The 15,312-nt window shown below is 35.6% G+C and overlaps 1 pseudogene across 1 annotated transcript; it reads left to right on the top strand.

Moving 5' to 3' along the window:
* Positions 1-5,350: 5,350 nt before the first annotated feature.
* Positions 5,351-14,154, top strand: LOC149149039 (protein TOPLESS-RELATED PROTEIN 2-like; annotated as a pseudogene). The gene is made up of 24 exons (XR_016262969.1): positions 5,351-6,168; positions 6,447-6,560; positions 6,654-6,812; positions 7,002-7,179; positions 7,314-7,407; positions 7,623-7,735; positions 7,889-8,027; positions 8,149-8,258; positions 8,377-8,446; positions 8,575-8,648; positions 8,742-8,837; positions 8,997-9,092; positions 9,243-9,370; positions 9,521-9,755; positions 10,078-10,221; positions 10,315-10,410; positions 10,551-10,706; positions 10,815-10,925; positions 11,018-11,197; positions 12,474-12,602; positions 12,696-12,791; positions 12,940-13,143; positions 13,277-13,446; positions 13,583-14,154. The product of XR_016262969.1 is annotated as a protein TOPLESS-RELATED PROTEIN 2-like (transcript).
* The last annotated feature ends 1,158 nt before the right edge of the window (positions 14,155-15,312 follow it).

The following is a 15,312-nucleotide window of genomic DNA, read 5'->3' as shown; positions in this document are numbered from 1 at the left end:
AATCTTGTTTACGTGCTCTGTATTTTCTAAACGCTCTTTATATTGCTAATCTGTACAATATGACCTCGGCGGTTGTAAAGCGTTGCTAGTTGACTCTTCTCTCTGTGGAAAAGATTGCACTTCATGCATGCTTACTGTCTCTCCTTACTATTATCGCACAGGTTCTCTGGTTTAATATGAATATCTTTTCATTACAGTTGCATGCACAAGTGTCTTATTTATGTATACTCATTGTTATCATTTATCGCTATAAATGCACAGAGTTTTTGGTTTATACATATCCTTTCTGTACCCCGTTATAGCTCTACAAACACAGGGTTTTGTTTTATATTCGTACCGGCGAGTAGTGAGACTAGGTAGCATATGTTAATGAAATGCATTACGATTTCCATTCTCTATTTTTACAGTTCACCAACAATCTCTGTATAGAGTAGTTTATCGGTTATGCACAGGTTATTAATCATTCATGCTAACCATTGTCTCACTGTTCCTCCGTCGAGGGGGGGTTGCACCCGACTACAGTCGGTGCTCCTCTTTTCAAATTCGGAGGTTTAAACCCTCGTTCCAATGCCATTTCACAGCATTCGTTTCGGTTAACTGTCATAGTGTTCACTATTGTTTGGTTTCACATGTAACTATTCGTTACCTCGCTAATAAGGTTGGGTCAAGACTGTTACACAGTAACCAGTCCTCGGTTAATGCTTCCTTATACCCGTATTCAATCTTGTTTAATATTTTCTGTATAACTTTCTTTACCGGGGTACTAACCCAGACCCTGTCCATTATATGACAGTCTGTCCTTAATTTAAAGTTTACACTTGTACATTATGCTAATCATAGTGACAGTATCTAGGAAAAATAAACAGACTTTTTCCTATTCAACTACTGTAACTTCAATGCACATTTATTTTCAATCAGGGACTTCACAGTTTGGAACCGTACCTGATTACCAGTGTCAGGAATGGTTTTTCAAACAAAACAAGTCACCTGAGCTTTAATTCTGCTCGTCCACCCAGCCATGAGATCCATCCCTCAGACGGAATTCTCCCCCCGAGCCATCCTGCAGGCCTCCAGCCCTCAACAGGATTGGTGCACTCTCTGTGCCTGGTTATCTGGTCCTAACCAGACTTAACCACCTTTCTCTTTTCTTTCCTTTTCCTGTTCTTGGAAAAAGAATTTCTTCTGTCTGTCCTCACAGCACAGAACCTCCTCCCTCAGTCAGGACTTTTCCTGTTTTGGAGGGTAGTTTCCATCAGTTATCACAACTGATCTCTTTCTTTAAGATTCACCTCTTAGAGGCTGCCAGCATTTCAAGAAATATTTAAATTACTTAAATAAAGGAAATAGTTTGTCACAGTTTTGTTTAAAACATAACAACAACTGTATTACTGTCTTTTACCACAGTAAACTTTCACATTTACATATCCTGGGGTCATTACAATTTTTGATTAAAATTTAATAATAAAATTATAATTTATTTATTAAAATATTTTTTTATTATAAAAAAACATCAAATCACTGAACAAAAATCATATATCAATTTGTAATTCTAATATATTTTTATCAAAATTAACCTAAAAATAAAATATTAGGAAAAAAATGGAGTTGTCTAATAAGGCGGAGGAATTGCCCCGACCATCATAGGTGGCCTCAATCTAGGCAAAAAAAAATCAAAAAATCTTGTAGAGGCAGTGTTTGAATAGTGTTTTGGACTGTGGAAATGGATTAGCATCATCAAAAACGTCTACAAAAACGTCTATGCCACCTAAAATTTTGAAGTTTCACAACTATAACTTGGATTTACAAAAATCCTTACCAGATTTTCTTTAAATATAATCAGAATTTCCATAACTTTACAAACAACACTTTACCTGGTTACACTAAGCCAAAAAAATAATTTAACACACATAAACACATATTTCAAATCTAACATCTTCCTTCCCAATAAAATAAAATATTTAATATTATAACATTTAATAACGAACCCAGTCCACTACTTTCTATAATTTGACTATTTGACTCTCGATGACTTTCAACCTCATAAAACCCCAAATACGTAAAGACTAAATCAAACAAATTTAAGAAAGCTTCGTAATCTGGGCTGCCAAAAAAGTACGAAAAAAACCCTCCGGGGTTTATTTGTCGGTGTGTACTTTTCCGACCAGAACATGTCAAATTACAAAACTACTCAGTATAATTTTGATAGGTCTTACATTATCAAATTGGTTACCAGTGAAATTTTGATTCTATTATTTAAATTTATTTTTTTAATTGTATATATGGATTTAACCTTGTAAAATTTAAAAATTTAGTATTTTATAAATTTAAAGATTTAGTAATTTATAAAATTTTTAGATTACTAAAATTATTTAATCAAATTTGTAATTTCAATTAATTTTTATCCAATTTAAAAAAATTACCTTAAAAAAATACAAACCACCCTAAAAACTTCCCTCCCATCTTTCATACTAATTAATTTCTCATCTTTCATATTAATTAATTTATCATCGGGCAAGGCCCATGCATTAATTTATGATCGGGGGAGATTTCGTGTTGCAGGTTTTACGCTCCGTTTTGTGTGGAGATGCGTGTGTTTGTAGTGATAAGCGTGCACTCTCGCTATATAAGTTGAGCAGCTGGGTAATCTTATCACCACCCCCGACAGAAGAAATTTTCTTCCACTAGTCCCCTGGGACCCTCTGCGATTTCAGTTGTTTTGAATTGGAATTGAGAATTGTAAATTCTGTCTAGCAGAATTCTCGCTCGAATTGCTTTACACCCATCACCAAATAATCAGAATATTTGCTTTTCTGGTGCAGCAGATACTTCAGCACTTGGGTGGAGTTGCATTATTTGTTGGTGCAAGTCTTTCGGCATAAATCCCTTCAGGCTCCCAGATATTTAAAGTGGAGCACAATGTCTTTGACCAAAGACCTGGTGTTCCTGATATTGCAGTTTCTCAATGAAGAGGAGCTCACAGAAGCTGCCCACATGTATGTTTCCAAACCTTGGCTTTGAATTATCTTTTCTCAATGGTTTTTTTTTGCATATGTGGTGTGTGAATAATGACCCGATTTTTCGTTCTGCTGGTATGCATGAGCACAGGTTGGAGAGAGAATCCGGGCTTTACTTCAACCTTGATTATCTTGAAGAACTTGTGATTACAGGAAAATTCGATGAGGCCGAGAGATACTTGTTGGGCTTTGTCAAAATAGAGAACAACAAGCATTCTACTAAGATATTCTTTGAGATAAGGAAGCAGAAATATCTAGAAGCACTGGACAGGTATGGGCTCTCTTTCCTTTTTCCTGGCTTACAGTGCCCATGAATGTTAATTTATTGCATTTATGGGTATTTCATAACCCGGTGTTATAGGGTTTTTGACATTTCTGTGTAGTCTATCTCTTATAAGTTTGGTCTCTCTTACTCTATTTTTATAAGTTTTTCCTATTAATTTGTCTTGAATTTGTTGGAATCGCATTATTGAGTTTTAAACTCTCCACCATCTTACTGCACTAATTTTTCACCATCTGAGTGCACTAGGCTGAATCCATATCTGCTGGATCATGTATGTCATTGAGTTTGTGAACTCTCCACCATCCAGTACAATGTTTCTCCACAATCAGAGTGAATTGGGTATTTCAGAGTGCTGAATCTATATCTGCTGGATTCATGTGTGTTTCTGGGATTCCTGTTAAAAATTCTGAAATATGTAATAGTTAAACAACACCATTCTAGGTTTGTGAATGAAGGTAGATCAGTTTATACAGTTTTATTTTTGTGAATGAAGGTAGATCAGTTTATACAGTTTTTAATAATATTGTTAGATTTATTTTCTGTTATGTTTGTCAATGCCATTGTTTGGTTGGGGTTTGTCCTTGAAAATTTTATGATCTTAGAAGATGTTTGAAGAAAGAACAGAACATCGAGTGTTACAATTCTTCAAATATTGTAGAAGCAGGGTGGAATTCTCATTTTTGTTATATTGTAAATGATTAATTTCTTAGTGTTTAGGTTTTGGGAATTCTGGGGTATTAGCTTTGTGCCTGGTTTGGTTTTTGTTAATGTGGTTTGGCTTTTTTAATGTGAGAGTTCTGACTTGTATTTGTGAATGTGAATCTATTTTGATATCAAAAGTGCAATCATTTGAATTTTTTTCTTTCTTATCTCAGAAAATTTTTGATTATCTCGAGGAACAAAATGCTCTCCGAAGATTTGAGAAAATAGAAGAACTATTCTTGTTAGAAAGAATGGTGGAAGATTCTTTGGGAACACATTCACAATCTCTTAGTATAGAGATTCACAAAGAAACTATCCAATTGGTCGAAATGTACAATGAAGATTGTATCTAGATAATATCACATTTATTAACAAATCTAATAGGTTTTGCTTTTATAAGTGCTTATATCATTATGGATAAGAATAAACTAGCTATTATCAATTCTTGGATCCAAGAATTCTTCTATAGTTTGAGCGATACAATGAAAGCTTTTCTAATTCTTTTAGCAACCGATCTATGTATTGGGTTTCATTCACCACATGTATTCGATGCCTCCCTACCCATACCTAGCTATTGATTATGGTACCCAACTCTCTCTGTTCACACATCATATGTGGATTGGTGGGTTTATCATAGTTGGCGCTCCTGCACATGCAGCGATTTTTATGGTAAGAGACTATGACCCAACTACTCAATACAACAATTTATTAGATCGAGTTCTTAGACATGGTGATGCAATTGTATCACACCTCAACTGGGTATGTATATTCTTAGGTTTCCATAGTTTTGGTTTGTATATTCATAATGATACTATGAGCGCTCTAGGACGTCCTCAAGATATGTTCTAAGATACTGCTATACAATTACAACCTATCTTTTTATTTCTTATCCTTTACATATTTGTTATATTGAATTTTCTATTGATTCCCCATTGTTAATTCTAGGTTAATAATAAGTTATTTTTTTCTAAGTAAAACTATTCTATTAATATGGAACAAAATATAATTATAGAGAGGCTCTCAGTAGTGGTGAGCATCTTTAATAAAAAAAATATGACTATTTAGCCTTGACTACCCCAACAATGGGGAAACAAGTCCATGAAAACAAAAAAGCCCACAAGGGGTTATAAGTTTTGACCAACAATATATCAAACATTGCATAAACATAACTTGGAAAGTTTGGACAAAACAAAAACATAACAGAAATTGTCCAGTCATCAGAAAAAGCAACCAACTCGCAAAAAGGTGACACCTCCCTGCCAAGTGTCCATTCTAGAGATTGTCTTGGGCAGGTTCTTCCTCGATCAGACACAAGTACTCGTACCAATCCTCCTCAGCAGTTGATGTGCTGCTTCCTCGAGCTGGATGAGTGCGAGAGGAGCTGCCCGAAGTTGCATGCTGTCCTCAGTCTCCAGGTCTGCTTAGTGAAGTCTCTAGGTCTGCTTCATGAAGCCTGAGTGTCGCTAAGTCTGCCTTCAGCACCCTGCTGACTCCCAACCATCTCTTTGCCATGGAGGTTGGCAACATCTTGGTCAAAGTGCTTTTTGCCTTGGTTGCAGTTGCCTCTGTTTTTATGTGTGGCTCTATGCTGCTCACTAATGTTATCTCAGGGAGCAACCCAAGGGTCGAGTTCCTCACTGGAAGAGATGGTGACAGCATCTTTCCTTCCAGCACCTTGGAATTGAGCTCGTCCCCTCCCACTACGGGTATCACGATATTGGCCATAGAAGGCGCCATAAGGATTTGGGATGTTGGCAGAGGAGGAGGGGGAGATCTAATCTCGGTTGGGCTTTGTTGCACGAAGGCGGATGCCCCGCGGCGAGTTCCCCCTCTCGTGCTCATCATTCAGTGGCGAATGGGAGCAATGGCACGATTCAAAGCAAAGCTATCAGTGGGGAGATTGGTGGAATGACTGAGTAGAGAGCACGAGCTAAATTAGAGAGCCTAGTGTGGGAGAAGTGAAACAGGTTGCCAAGGTCAATACAACTCAGAAGCAAGGAGCGGCTTCCACTAAGTGTGAGTGAGCAAGGCTTGGGGGCCTAAGGAGGACAAACCCAGTGGAGCAAGGGAGGAGGAACAACGGTGGTCCATGGCTATGAACAGTATGGTGAGGTCTCCTCGAGAGCACCCATTTAATGGCACCTACAAGGTGCCATGAATGCCCTTCAGGTTGGTATGGGAGAAGATGCACGCGGCCATGTGGCAAGTCCTCATGCCACCTGTCAGTCTAATCCCTATTAATGGCTTGATTATCACCACCACCAGGTGGTTAATAATAAGTTATTAATTTCACTGTAGCATATAGTTTGTAGCATATAGTTTGTGGGGATGTTGAGTATTCTCTTAATCCTTATCTTCTCCTACTTTTGTCAATGCCAAGCTGTTTTTGTTTGCAAAGTTATTTGTTTTTCTATATCTGAAAACACTAAGAGATAATTATTTTCCAGGAAAGATCGGTTCTCAGCTATGAACATACTTAACAATGATCTTAGAGTGTTCAAAAATATCTCTAAAGAAGTCTACAGAGAGATAGCAGAACTGATTACATTGGAAGACTTCAGGTGATGTTTGTTTTCCTGTTTATATTTTACTGCCTGCTTGAATATTTTCTTCTCTCCGTATTGTCTATCCTAAACTTCTGATTCTAAGTGTAGGGAAAACGAACAGCTTAAGCAGTATAGGGATACACAGTCTCAACGAGTTGCTATGTTTAGAGAGATTAGCTCAATTGTACAATCCAACCCTTTAATGTGCAATAAGTTGGCGTTTCCTAGCATTAAAGCTTGCAGGCTTAGGGCCCTCATCAATCAAAGGTTCTGCCTCTCTCCTCATTTAATTATTAAGACCTCTTGATTCAGGTTGAGAACTTCTCTACAATGATGCTAGTTGTATCTGGATTTTATAAGTATTTCTTGACATTTGGCATGAATATTTCACCCTGATTCTGTTATAATTTCTAACAACAATCTGATACATTTCTATGTGCATGTGCTTTTGTTCAGTCTTAATTGGCAGCATACTCTTTGCAAAAATCCTCAACCTAGTCCCGATATCAGAACATTGTTTGATGATCACACCTGTGCAGCTTCAAATGGAGACGAAACTCCATCTCCAATAAATAATCATCTTATGGGGTCGAATCAAAAAATGTGGGCCATTTGTCCCATTCCTATGCCAGTTGTGAGTCACCAATTTTATTAGTATCATGAATACGCCCTTCATGTTTTTCCCCTTTTAAATGTGCATTAGTGATTTGTTGATCTAAATATGTATCTAGCTCTTTTTGAATAAACTTTTAATCTTATTGGTCTCAGCTATTTCAACCTCAAGTTGGTCCTCGTATTCCTAGTCCTGCAGGATGGTTGGCAAATCCTGGCACTGATGCACAACATGCTGCAGTAGCTTCTGGTGCAGATTCTCTCTTTCCACGTCTAAATTCAGGCTAGATAGTTGATATTCCGTAGGTCTACTAATCTATATGTTTAGAACTGAAGCATAAAATCAAGAACAACCCCTACATCTTAATAATTGAATCTGAATAGTATATTTATTTCCTCCTATAGTTTGAGAAAGGTGAACGATAAAGATGTTTGATTTTAATGTTTTGTTCTTAACCATCTCAGGTGCTTTGCTACAACTACCTAGAACTCCCCCAGCGCGCAATGGTGGATTTCTTTTCCAGTTAACTGATCCCAAACGTGTGATAGAACCACCTGGGTCTAGTCAGGTTGATGAGGCATGTAACATCATTTCTATTAGATCTTGTGCTCCTGAATTTTGCTAGAGGTTTTCTAGTGTTCAAAATTCTTCAAGTGGTTTGGAAATTTTGGTCTCACTTCAAATATTTGATTGTATTTTGTTCCCTTTTAACAATTTCGATTCTCTGCAGACATGGCGTTTAGGACCAACTCATTCTAAAGAGAAGTCCTCAGAAAATGATCTTCCTAAAATAGTTGTGAGAAACCTAAACCAGGGTTCAAATGTTGTTAGCATGGATTTTCATCCTCAACACCGGACAATCTTACTAGGTACTCCCATTTCTTTCAATTTCATTAGGGTCAACACAATTTTTTCATCTAAAGTCTTATTTTAAATGCACTCTAATCATGAAATGACTTAAATCTGCTTAATGGGATGAACATTTTGCAGTTGGAACGGATGTTGGTGACATTGCAATTTGGGAAGTGGGATCAAGTGAAAAGTTAACTCAGAAGTCATTCAAAGATTGGGATAACTCAATTCGCATAATGTCTATGCAGGTTTAGATATCAGATTGTGTTTTAGTTCTAAGTGATTTTGGTGAAGAAATACTTTTTATACTTAACTGTTCACAGCAGTAGTTTTGGATGACTAATACTTATTTACTGTTATGTTCAGGCAACTCTTTCCAAAGAATTAGTTGTGCCAGTGAAGCGGTGTATTTGGAGCCCAAATGGAGCATTGATTGGTATTTACATTTGTTTTATTGTTTAAATTTTAGGTCTTTATATTTGTTTGTGATAAAGCTACTTTTACCATACCAAAGACTATACGGTAGGTACTAGGAACTCTTCATTGATATAACCTAGCATGCAGGAGTGGCATTTTCTCAGCATGTAGTTCACATGTATTGCTATAATGCCACTTGGGAGTTGAGACAACACCTTGAGGTTCGTATTCTAGCTCAAAAATAGGTTACATTTTGTTGTGGTTTTCTTTTGGGAAACATGGTTATAAGTAACAATGGTAATACAACATTGCAGATTAATGCACATATTGGCAGTGTGAATGACATTGCCTTTGTGCACCTTCAAGGAAAGTTGTGCCTTATCACTTGTGGGGATGATAAGACCATTAAGGTAAATATAGTACCTGCTCCTTGAATTCATAAATGTATAGATTCAGAATTATGATAAGTTAGTGGGACAAAAGCTTGCCAATTTGAACTAATTTTACTATTACTATCATGGATGTTTACCATTATGATCATTTGTTAGCTGAACTCTTCCATCATGCAGGTATGGAATGCAGAAACAGGCTGCAAACAATACACATTTGAAGGTCATGAAGCACCTGTCTATTCTCTCTGTCTTCACTATAAAGTGAATATCCAGGTACTTGATTTCTAGAAGTCTTTCTGCTACTTCCACAGGAATATAGCATTTATGTAGTATGAGGATTACTAACGAATTCCTTTTTCTATACAATTCTTATTACTGGTAAAATTTTCTTCATGTCTGATAATGTTCTGTGAATAATTGCAGTTCATTATCTCTATAGATGTAAATGGGAAAATTAAAGCCTGGTTGTATGATCCTCCAACATGTAAAATTGAGTATGATGCTCCTTGCCATGGGTGTACTGCAATGGCTTATAGTGCTGATGGATCACGGTATAACACGTTTTTCTACTTTATGGGTATATGTTGGGAGGTTTAAATCCATAATAAGTATAATAGTTTACTAAAAGGTATTTTATCCTGCCTTGTCAAGAGCACTTATTTCAGAGTATCTTTTAATTAGTTTATCATTTTTGGGATTAGGCTTTTCACATGTGGTACAAACAAAGAAGGAGAGTCATACTTAGTTGAGTGGGAAGAAAGTGATGGAGCAATCAAGCGAAGGTATTTTGGTTTTGAAAAGCAGTCCTCAGAAGTGGTGAAGTTTGCTACAACAAAAAATAGGTTCCTTGCAGCTGGAGATGAGTGTCAAATTAAGTTTTGGGATATGGATAACATCAATATCTTGTTAACAAATGATGCTGAGGGTGGCTTGCAGGTAAAAGGATACATTTACCATGGCAGCTATCATTAAACAATTTAGATCTGGATGTGTGATGGAGTTTACATTACTTGAATTTCCTTTCTTTGGGTTTTCTACTTAATGCATTTCCCAGGGAAATCCACTTGGCACTCCCCTTGATTCCACGGATGGTAATGAGGGTGAACTAGGTCAGCTATCAATAGTTGGCTTAGGATGAGAGCTAGCATGTTAGAATGTTGGATTACTCTCAGCCAGTTGAACTCACCCAATTGACATCTTTGATGTTTCCTTATTATGATTGGGTATTAAATTGATTCAGTCCTCTCGCCTTCTGCAGGGTAGACCTTGCCTCTGTTTCAATAAAAAAGGTTCTCTGTTGGCTGTAACAACAAGTGATAATGGGATCAAGATCCTAGCTAATGCAGATGGAGTTAAGCTTGGAAAAATGCTAGAAGGTAGAAGGGTGATACCGGAATCAAAGGTAACAAAGGAAGTATGCTGCCAAATTGCACATTCACTGGGCATATATGGAAAATAATGGCTAAAACCTAATTGTGGCATCTCTGAAATGCAGCCTTCATTTTCAAACATCATTGGTGCAGAAAATACAACTGGCCTTGTTCTTGGTGCAGCAGAAAAATTGGAAAAAATTCCATCCGCAATATTGTTGGTAAGTGATTTCGTTAGAAGACTGGCTATGTTTGGTTGTGAATATTTTTACACTAGTAAGTAGATAAAGTAATAGATAAACTTTCAGTAATATTTGTTTTAATTAAATATCTAACTGTCATGATCAACACACAACTGCAGAATGGTGTTGCTAGCACTTCGATGGTCGATGTCACGCAGAGGTTTCAAGACGAGGGTACAGGTGAGAACGAGAGCAGAAACTGGAAGTTCACTGAGGTAATGGAACCAGTCCATTGTAAGTCTATCAGATTAACAGATGCACTGCCAAAGGGAAAGGCAAGTTCTCTTCTTATATATAGTAGATTGAAACTACTCATTTTCATGTTCTCTCAGACTATAAAATCTCCTACTGACATGTGTAAATTTCTTTGGTGAATTGTACAGATTGTTAAATTACTTTATACATATTCAGGCTCTTGTCTCTTAGCTTTGGATAGCAACGCTGCACATAAGCTATGGATGTGGCAATGTAATGCTTTGAATCCGTCTGGCAAGGTGTGTCTTCAACTTCGGTTTCACTCGTAGTAGTTGAATGCCTCTTCCATTGTCGATTTAAGTTCAATAAATCTTTGGAACTTACTTTACAGGTGAAAGCAAATGTTCAACCACAGATTTGGCAAGCACGCGATAGCACCCTTATGAAAAATGATACGAGTGACAGAAGCCTGGAAGAGGTTGTCCCTTGCTTAGCTTTGTCAAAGAATGATTCATATATAATGTCTGCTTGGGGCGGGGGAGTGTCCTTGTTCAACAGAGTAACATTTAAGGTGAGGAATTCTTCTGCTATCTGCACATGCGGTTTTGTTGAATTCATGAGTTTCTGTAGTATTACATTATAACTAAGTTACCCGAAACTCCTGAAGAATTTCCCAGAAACACGGATCCCCGTTTCCGATACATAAACGGATACGATTCTTGTCCGAAACACTGTAAAAACGTTTTTGTGCCTTTTCAAAAAATCGGAAACTTTAGATTTGGAATTGGATACGTTTCCAAGGGATTTAAATTTTTTTGGATCAGTTTCCGGTAAAACGGATCCACGAAAATTGTGATCAGAATCCACCCTTAAAATGTTAAAAAGCTTGAAAATTTGCATAGCCATAAATAAATAAAAAAAATGAAGAAATCAGATTTGCAAATAAACTCACTATAAACAGAGTCTCATAAAATCTTTTCTAAATCTTTAGAAACAACAACACTCCATATATTTATCAAAAATTCTTACTAAGAAAAAGATAGATGTTCAAAAATGCAAATAAAGGGGTTTGATGAATGTTTTCGTAAAGAGATTTATTTGAGCGATTAATTTTCATTTTGGTTAATGTTTTGTTAATTGTCATTGATTTTGCTTTTGATTTCATAAATCCCTCCAATATAACAAATCTTCTCTAGCCAATCTTGTGCCTGCGTATAGTCACAAGACCAAGCTGACATTGAGAAGATTGAAATGTTCACATAGGTCTTGATGGAATATCCCAATGATCCCATGGGCCTTTTAGTTGTCATGCAAGGAAGATAGATATCATCGGCCATGCATGACACGTTCTTTGAAGGAGTTGGACCCGAAAGCACAAACGCTGTTGCATTTTTGATTACATTATTAATGATGATGATAATATGTTGAATGTTATAATAATCACTAATGATGATGACAATTTTTATGCTGAATTGATGATGATGATTTGTTTATGTTGAATTCATGACGATGACTATGCATTTTTAGATATAGATTTTAGATTCTAGATTCTAAAAGATGAATGGTAATATGAAATATATATATATATATATATATATATATATATATATATATATATATATATGCATGCCCTTTCCTTTCCTTGCCGTATCGTATCCTCATATTTTGAAAATTTGTCGTATCCGTTTCAAACCCCGTATCCGTATCCGTTTCAGTGCAACTTAGCATTATAAAGCATGTATTACATGAATAAAAGGTTCTCTGAGAAGTTTACTTAGAATTTGATGGTATTTTAATAATTGATATGTATGAATTTTAAATCTGTAGTGATGCCTATATTGATGCAGGTCATGGAAAACTACATGATCCCTCCCCCAGCAGCAACATGTCTAGCTTTCAACCCTTTTGATAATAACATCATAGCTATTGGAATGGAGGATTCGATCATTATCATTTTCAATATTCAACTCAGAAAGGTGTTGTGCATTTACATTTTTCTTTGTAATGTAGTATTGTTACCTTATCTCTTATGCTGTGACTAGAATACCACTGAATGAGTTTGATTACAGGTAATCATAAAACTCAAGGGGCATCAGAAGAGAATAACGGGCTTGGCATTTTCCAAAGATTTAAATGTTTTGGCATCCTTAGGTGCTGATGGACAGGTATATAATCATCTTTGGAGATAACAACGTTATCTACCTTCGCCATTTACGATATGAAATAAACAAAACCTTTGGACTAAATCCTATATTGTGGTGACATTACGATATGGAATAAACCGTTGGACTAAATCCTATATTGTGATGACAGCTCTGTGTCTGGAACATTAATGGATGGGAGAAGTGTAAATCAAAAGACATTAATTCACAGGCAGGAAGGTTTCCATCACCACTCGCAGTTAGGACAGTTCAGTTTAATAATATTAATCAAGCTCAATTGCTAGTTGTGCAGGAGAGCCTGCAGGAGAGCCAAATTGCAATTTATGATGCTTTTGAATTGGAATGCTTGTGCCATGTAAGATGCCCTGCTTATATATGCTTTTGTCTGTTAGATTTTTTAACCTTTGAAACTATGGTGTGGTTCTATTTGATATAGATGGAGGTATATTGTCTTAGGAAGGATTAGTTAATAAATATTTGCATTGCAGTGGACACCTGGGGAACCAATGCCTGCACATATTTCCTGTGCCACATTTTCATGTGACGGTCTACTAGTCTATGCAAGTTTTTTTGATGGTTCTATTGGTGTATTTGATTCTGAAGTCCTAAGGCCACGCTGCCGTATTGCTCCTTCTGCATTTATACCAGATATGGGCAGGTAATGCGTTTCATCTTCATCATGCAAAGAGAAGGATTATGTTGGTCATAGTGCTAGGATTGTTTAAATGAAATAGCCTGGTTGTTGCAATTGGATTCCACTGAATGAGAACATTGTCTCTTTTGCTTATGTGCAGTGGCCATATCTATCCACTTGTAATCGCTGCAAATCCACATGTACCCAATCAGATTGCTGTAGGATTGACAGATGGAGGTGTTCATGTGATTGAACCTTCCACATAAAGGTCAATGGCGTGTTGGAAGATCCGATAATGGAAATGCTAGTTCAAATCGCCAATGAATTGTGAATCCTCTAATTTTCGATTTTGATGGATCGACACTTAAAGGGCACTAATAATTTCGCTGAACTCAACAGTCTAGCAATGGCGTCGCGTCGACTTCAGATACGTGGAGACTCCAAACTTATTACAAATTGGTTCAATACACAGTCTACTCAGATTTTAATGAGTAAATTTGACTTCATTGCATCTCATAATATTTAGAAGGAAAAGGAAAGGAACCAGCTTTCTGATTGTCTTTCCAAAGAAGCCCCACGACAAATTCATGATCAATTGATGGATGATACATGAACAACAGGGATAGGATGTTTATCAGTATTATCACAGGTATTTTTATAGAGCAGCAGCTTGCAGATGAGACATCATGATACATTAACATTTTCTTGACAATCTACCTTGTTTCTACACTATTTTGCCTCGCAGATTTACATTATTTTCATACCATGACCATTTTTGATACTTTATATGCTCACTCATGTTATGTAATTATATGATGAGACATTAAACTCTATTTTGTTTTTGACTACAATTTTGGCATATGATACATATGCAACATTTATAATATTTTATAATTTTCAATATTGGAAATTATGATTTTTTTCTGGTAAAAAAAACTCTAATGATTAACTTTTAATAGATTTTTATGCAAGTTTATACCTTTTTTTTTTAATATTTTAATGTGGTTTCATTAAATAGTTATGATGACCAGTTAATATATATGTTGAATTGATTAATTAGAAAGAAATGTCTTATGAAATGTATTATGTTCTTTTAAGTTATGATATTGGTCTTTGGTATTGTAATAAGGCTTATTTGCAAGTTAAAAATATGAGAAATCTAGAAAAAATATGTTGACCTGTTTCAAACAATTAGTGTGGTAAATTGTGAGGAGTCACTTCATCTTAGAAACTTGCAAGCTTGGGAGTTTATGGCCATTCCATGGAGAATTGTAATTTCCTAATTTTGTCATCCATATCTTGAATATGAGAAATCTTTTGGTAAAAATCACATAAAAAAATTATGTAGAGGCTTTTTGAACCATCTACCAGTGTGAAAAGTTATGTGATCCATATCTTGAATATTAGAAATCTTTTGTAAAAATCACATTGGAAAAGTTATGTACTAGTTGGTTTTAAACTTGTCAAAATATGTGCTTTTTACAAAAGATTTATCATATTCAAGATATGGATCACACAAGCCTCAATTGAAGTTAAAAATATTTATGGTAAAGTTGAAGTTGTATATATATATATATTTCACTTATATGTGAATTATTTTTATATATATATATATATATATATTTTTTTTTTGACACTTGAGGAATTTGAAGGAATCTCATGATTGAGATGCTATGTTAACTAGGTAATAATAATGATAATAAATTATTATGATAATGATAATAATAATAATTTAGTAATTTTGTATGGTTTTCTTGATATTAGCAATGTGAGGTAAGTGTCTTGAGCATTATCATGAATTGATGTATATCAAGGTTTTCCAACCATTCAACTTATATAGGTGGGCTAATAATAAATAAAAATTAATACTTGTCACAACTAATAATATTG

Source organism: Pinus tabuliformis, chromosome 9, assembly GCF_031772625.1.
Source record: "Pinus tabuliformis cultivar Carrire ecotype Pingquan chromosome 9, CPIR1, whole genome shotgun sequence".
In the NCBI taxonomy this organism is placed as follows: domain Eukaryota; kingdom Viridiplantae; phylum Streptophyta; class Pinopsida; order Pinales; family Pinaceae; genus Pinus; species Pinus tabuliformis.
This window is presented reverse-complemented; position numbering and strand designations above follow the sequence as displayed.